The sequence below is a fragment of the Pararge aegeria genome, chromosome 7 (genome assembly GCF_905163445.1).
Source record: "Pararge aegeria chromosome 7, ilParAegt1.1, whole genome shotgun sequence".
Taxonomy (NCBI): domain Eukaryota; kingdom Metazoa; phylum Arthropoda; class Insecta; order Lepidoptera; family Nymphalidae; genus Pararge; species Pararge aegeria.
The window spans coordinates 3652824-3659811 of NC_053186.1; positions in this window are offsets into that span (position 1 = coordinate 3652824).

Consider the following 6988-nt stretch of genomic DNA (forward strand, 5'->3'; position numbering starts at 1 on the left):
TTTATTGAATATAGTTCATACCACGATATTTTTTTTGGATTTATCGGTATTACGACCCACTTGCATAGATCGTGGTTGCGCGACGGGACTCAACGATGTAACCGTTAAGAAATGTTGATAAACCACAAAAAATCTTAGTTTAAAATCTTTAATATTTTATTGGTTTTGCACATCAGCACAGATTGCGTCATCAATAGCCCATAACAGCGCACTGGGCTGAAGGCTTAGCAAATGGTAGGGTTTTTATAATTACCACGCCGGGCAGCCGTGTTGGGAATCGCAGAAGATGGTAGTAATAGCCATAAAGAACATTGTTTTCTGTTCTCCGTTTAGATGGTAAGACCTGAGACTCCTTCTTATCTTAAGGAGAAGTTTAAATTTCTTGGAGTGCATTCCAAACTTAGATCGAGTCGTACGCTGACTTGCAGTTCCACAAAACGAAGTTTTATTAGCATTCGTTCACTGTCAAAGCTACTGAATTGTGGAATGCACTCCCATTGAACATAAGACAGTCGAAGTCACTGGGCATATTTAAAAATGCTGTTAAGGCTCATTATCTCGCTCAGTAAAGACGACTATTATTATTTATTTATCTACTCAAACTAATACTTAAGTATCAATGGTATGTTTAAATGTGTATAAGTATATATTTTTTTTTATATTTATCAATAGTATTATTGTATTTGTGTAGTCCGGTTTATGTATTAGTATGTTGATATTTGTATGTATGTACTGAATAGTGTAACCAACCTATTCGTTCTTCTTTTTAATTTTCCTAATCCTAAGGTTGTCTGGCAGAGATCGCTACTTAGCGATAAGGCCGCCTTTTTTATACTGCTTCATTCTTCATGTGTTTGTTCTTTTTTTCGTTTTTCTGAGTGGTGTACAAATAAAGAGTATAAATAAATAAATAAATCAAAAATGGTAGTCCTACTAATCCTATTATCCTACAAATATCCTCCTAATATTATAAATGCGAATGTAAGTTTGTTTGTTTGTTACGCTTTCGCGCGAAAACTACTAAACCGATCATCACGAAACTTTGTACACGTATTCTTTAAGGTATCAGAAGTAACAAATCATCATCATCATCATCACCCTATCCCAGTCCACTGCTGGACTTAGGCCTCTTCATTTGCACGCCATCTCAGTCTATTGCTGGTTAGCTGCATCCAGTTCTTCCCTACTGCCTTTACAGCAGCACAGCACACCACACCCGCGGGTGTCAACTAGGTATGTCAAAGACAAATATTTCTTTTTTCATAGATGGCACTTTTGATGCGTTGATTACACACAAAATATATACATAGTAGTGAGAAGTGATGGCGATAACTAAATTCGTCAACTTAAAACTAAAGCTACGAGTGTTCCAAACGCGCCCTGGTCTAAGAAGAAGCCCACAACAAACTTAATAGGCCTAAAGGTCTCTTCCAACGTTTCAAAAGCCTACTATTGATGGTGAATTGTTTTGACTGCCGTAGCTGTATCTGAAACAGAGAAATAGGTTGCTTATTCAAAGGAATAAAAAAAAAAATCGCAAACCTGTTTCATATTTAGAAAAAAATATCACTGTGTTACTTTTACAAAGATTTAATACAAGAATCAAACATTTTAAGAATTTTTGCCATCAATAATAAATTTAATTGTTTCCACGCGTATAAATCAATTTATCACGGTGATTAACATTTAGTCTCATACTGGCAGGTTTTCGTAAGTTTTTGGGGGTCAACTCACACTTAATCGCAGAAATCGGTAATAGTGCTGGGTACGATCTTATTTAAAATCAAAATTGCATACGCAACTCTCAGACAAATGCGATCCTCACTGCTATCCACTAAAGAAGAGCCGTTTAAATAATCCTTTCAAGTGACAAGTTGTGATTGAACGGACTTTAAAGTGGCGTTGCTTTAATAAAAATATTGTTATAAGTAGCTTATCCACCTTTGTCTGATAGATGCAGTTTTTTGTTAAATAATATGTTTATTCTAATTTGGTTTATGAACTTTGGTAGGTACTAAAGTTTTATAAAGGGTATTTGGTTGTTGAGGTCAATCTCTAAACATTGGAATTTGTATCTGGTTACCACTTGCACTTGACGAATAAAATTACGTTAAGTAAAAATAAAATGTTACCCGGTCGCTCCCCCCTAACGTATACTATAAATGTTAAAGTAAGTATGATTGTTCTTCCTTCACGCCCTAACTAAGTAATCAATCGACTTCATTTTAGAGTTAGTTAAAAGGACGAAGAGTAACACAAGATGCAACAGGTTAATGGAAAGACACCGTGGTTTACACAAGCGCCTTTAATAAGTGCACTGTTCTTTATGGTCGGTGTCTTATTCCTCTTCACAAAGTTTTCAAAAACCACGCGGTTGAAGCCGCGGGTGTAAGGTAGTAAGTTATTTATATATATATTGGAGTAGAGTACAAAAGGCGGTCTTATAGCTTAGTAGCGATCTCTAAATAAATAAAAATATTAAGTTAAATAAATAATGCCTTGCAGGAAAGTCTTATTCTTCTCCCTCTTGGGCCTGTCTCCGTACTTAGACGTCCGGAATCAATCGTTGTACGCCGCAAAACGCGGGCAGGTGTGATGACACCTTCAACTTTACGGATTTAATTTTCAAAACTAAAAATAAACATGACTTGTGTACAGTTTTAAACTTTACTATCTACATTAATTGTATTTTATTGTGATTTTTATTAAACCGTTATCTGTAAGTTTAACTAATTAATTATGTTTTTTTTTTATAAACAAGAAATAAAAAATTTAACTTGCTATCAACTGGACAAGTCTTAACGGTATAATTTTTTAACTAATATTGTAAACGCAAATGTGCATCTATTGTTTGTTACCTGTTTGTTTTAACTCCTATATTTTAAATATCTAGGATATGTTTAAGTATTCTGTAATGATAGTGTTAGAATAAGAATATAAATAAATAAATAAATAAATGTTGTTATCCTTAAGGTGATGTAGACAAGAGCGTAAGCTTTGGCGGGGCCCTTTAATATATTGGTGCACAGGTTTGCCTGTTGCAGCTAAGAAGCAAAAGTTAGTTTGTACAAAGCCTTTTGCCAAACCTTTTACACGGGATCCTTGTTGACCAGCTATACACAGGCATCGCTAAACGCCCTACGAGTTAGGTATATTGATGGTTTCAGAATGCTGCTGGGCTTACCACGTTATTGAATTACATCTGTAACGTTCGAGAGCTCATACTGATGACTTTGTTGCCATCAGAAGAAACGCATAGCACCCTGAACGCATTAATAAATAGATACGACTCTCCAATTTACAAGCTATTTATTAAACTCTATATAAGGCTGCCATTAGGCAGATTTTTTTTTAATATTTATAGACGAGCGCTTGACTGCAATCACACCTGATGGTAAGCGATGATGCAGCCTAAGGTGGAGCGCGCGCCTAGAAGATGCCTATTCACTCTTGATTTGAAGGTACTCATATTGTAGGCACTGGGGAAAATGGAAGCTGGAAGCGCGTTCCAGATCCTAGCGGTGCGGATCAGAAACGAAGATGCGAAGCGCTTCGTACGCGTCCGCGGTATATCGACCACGTAGGGATACAGATCCTTATGGTGCCTCGCGGTTCGATGGTAAAAAGGCGAGGGGGGAACTAGATCAAATTCTTAGAGTTCTTGAGCACACTCTCCGAAATATATCCTATAGAATACCGAAAGGCAGGCAAGGCATTCTTATTTGTAGGTAACTATTTTGTGTATCTAATATTAATATCTCATGTAATTTATTTGATTTTGTTTAGATTATTACTGTATTTTAAGAAGCTCTATTTCAGGGGGGCCGTGTTCGAAAACCAAGCACGCACCTCTAACTTTTCTAAGTTATGTGCGTTTTAAGTAATTCGAAAACATCACTTGCTTCGACGGTGAAGGAAAACCTCCTGAGGAAATCATGTGCATGATGCATGCCTGAGATTTCTACATAATATTCTCAAATAAATGTGAACGGGTCTTATACAGTGCACGGGTCTCCTCTCGCAATGAGAAGGGGTTAAGGTAGTAGACCACCACGCTGGCCCAGCACGGATTGGTGAACTCCACACACACTTGAGAACATTATCGAGAACTCTCAGGCATGCAGGTTTCCTCGCGATGTTCTCCTTCACCGTTTAAGCAAGTGATATTTTAATAACTTCAAACGCAGATAACTCAGTGGTAAAATTTAGGTACCGACGTACTTGGTCCTCTCGTAAGTGAAGTCGAGCTCCTACCCACTGGGCTATCATCCGATCATCATCGATCTCTCGCATACGGCCTTAAATTTTTTTTTATAGTTGTAATTGACGGACCATTTAATATCAACAATATTACGCAGGGTGTGCAAGGAACTCGTCCTAGAAAATGCCGCTCTTTGTCCATGTGTTAGTCTCATGTGCCTGTAATGCAATGCTTCTTGGCGGCACAGATAAGCATAGCATACTTCCCCGGACGAGCTCTGTTCGGAAAAGCTCAATAACTATCTACTTATAGATAAATAAACGCGGCATAACGCCAGAATAGTTATGCAGTATCACCCTTGAAGTTGTCACACGTGTCACACTTCAACTCACAGCACCTTTTAAATGTCAGTGCGTGAAGAACACTACGTGACTATATTGTGACTACAGCGTTTTCTTTTAACGCTTTAGTTTGCCCGGAACAGATTGCTATGAAGCGATAAGGTTGCCAAACTGTAGCTTCTTCCATATCGCTTCATTGCATTTTTGTACAATTTTCTATGTGGTGACCAATACAATTTTATTTATTTATTCCACACTTTAATTAGAAAGGTCCATTGTGGTTAAACATTTTCAGCAGTTTCCAGAGGCCTTTGTGGAGGGCCAAAGCTTTAAATTCCCTTTCGCATTAATTTACAGATTGAATTACACCAGAATTGGCCTAATTAAAGTATTGAAATATTTAATCAGAGATTTTGTTATTTAATTGTGTCGGCTTTGCGACTTCTTTTGCGTAAAATTTCTAAATTCACGTGAAAATAAGAATTTTCCCTATAGTAACCTTTATCCGTTCCAGAAGAAACTTAAGTGTAAAATATAAAAAAAAAACGCGGAGCAGTTTTCTGGGATTGCCGATAGAAGAAAAACGCGTCTCTTTCGTTTAGCGTAGCAGCTATTTGGGTGTTTCTGAGGGGGTTTTTTAAGACTGCTGCTTTTACTACTGGTAGGGTTGTGATAGCAACTTAAATAATAAAAAAATGTTTTTTGTTTTTAAAATGAATATCATTAATCTATACCTTGTCACATAAACTCTGTGTGGTTTGAGATGAGGTGAGTGACCTAGTTGTCGTAAATTGTTTTACTCTTAAGTTGAACAATAAAAAAAAAAGAATAGTAGTTGCACGTTTCCATCACAAAACCAATCTTGGTAGAATTTTAGAAGTAGAGCTACGGTAGTAGCTCTTTTTGACGGAGCTCGTCAAAGCAAGTAATACCGCCATGCTTATTTCTGCAGTCAAACAGAATTGCAGAATTGTCTGATGGCCGTGTTAGCCGGTGTACTGGCAGATGAGGCTTAATATCTACGACTCATGTTGATAAAAAATGGGCGGTTCTTTGTAGGACTTGTGCCCTGCGACATGTTGCTCTGTTAAACGGTGACTTTTTTCCATAGACTGTTCAGGCTGGTAATTTCTTTGGTCCGATAATTATAAATATTAAAAAAAAAATGCATAGGAGATAGGTTGCTACTTCAATTCAATTCAATTCTTGTTTATGGCTTTTGTCAGTGCCAACTGGGCACAAGGTACTTCGCCAATGTCTTGTAGATGAAGAAGGCACGAAGGAGATTGATCGGTGAAACTAATGAAAAGTTAATTTTGAATATGTACCAAGAAATAGTTGTGATTAGCTAGTTAGTTCTTTAACCTAAGGCAGCACAGACAACACATGCATATATATCTAACACGGATATTTTTTATACATTATACTTTAATTTTATTACTTACTATATATTTACATAAAAATCTACAATAAGGACTGAAAACAAACATTAACACACATTTAACACTCAAAGGACGGGGGATTTTGAGGAAGAACGTCATAGAGGGGATAGGTTGCTACTTATATAATTTTTCTTTTAATGACATCTACAATCAGTCCACAGACTATAAGCAGATTTTTATTAGTGTGTGTTCACATTAGCAGATATGAGGGCCTGTGTCCTCAAGTCAGTACAGTACCGAGCAGTTCTACCCGCTCCAGATCTGATTCTTCCACAATCAAATTCAAATTCAAAATTCATTCATATCAAGCAGGCCTTAATATAAGCGTCATAAACAATATAACTGCAAGTCTGTTTGTAGTGACTCTACCGCTGGCTCGGAAGGCAGATTCTACCGAGAAGAAGCCGGCAAGAAACTCAGCAGTTGCTCTTTTCCAACATCAGTCAGTAGACTGTATGCCAGTGGATTGGGGTGTTTTAGAATAACATACGGATTTAACCTCGATAAAAATACGATTTCTGCGGAATATTTATAAAACCGAAAATAGCGCACACTAATTCGCTAATAAATTAAAAAATTGAAGATTTACTTATGCATTAATCCGTCTCATTTTTCTATATAAAACATTATTAAACCATGTACCTACGTAACGACATCATAATAATTTTAAAACAAACAGTATTAAATTAACATTTAGACCAACTTCTTCCATTACGTATGAGTACAAATAACTTTATAATAGTTTATTTATTAAGTGCTTTCGTAATTGGCGGCATATTATTACCTATTGCCTCCTATGCACAACTTGCAGCTGTCACTTTTGACATTGACATATGTCAGTGTGTCACTTGTGAACTTTTTAAACAGATATCATTTCTTATAGAATATGCCGTGTGGTTTTAGATCTTTGCCTATCACTGAAGGGTGGTTTTATTTAAAAGAAGTTTACGGTTTATTTTTGTCCGGTAATTTTCCAGATTTTAACGTTTCTATGATATGAAAAG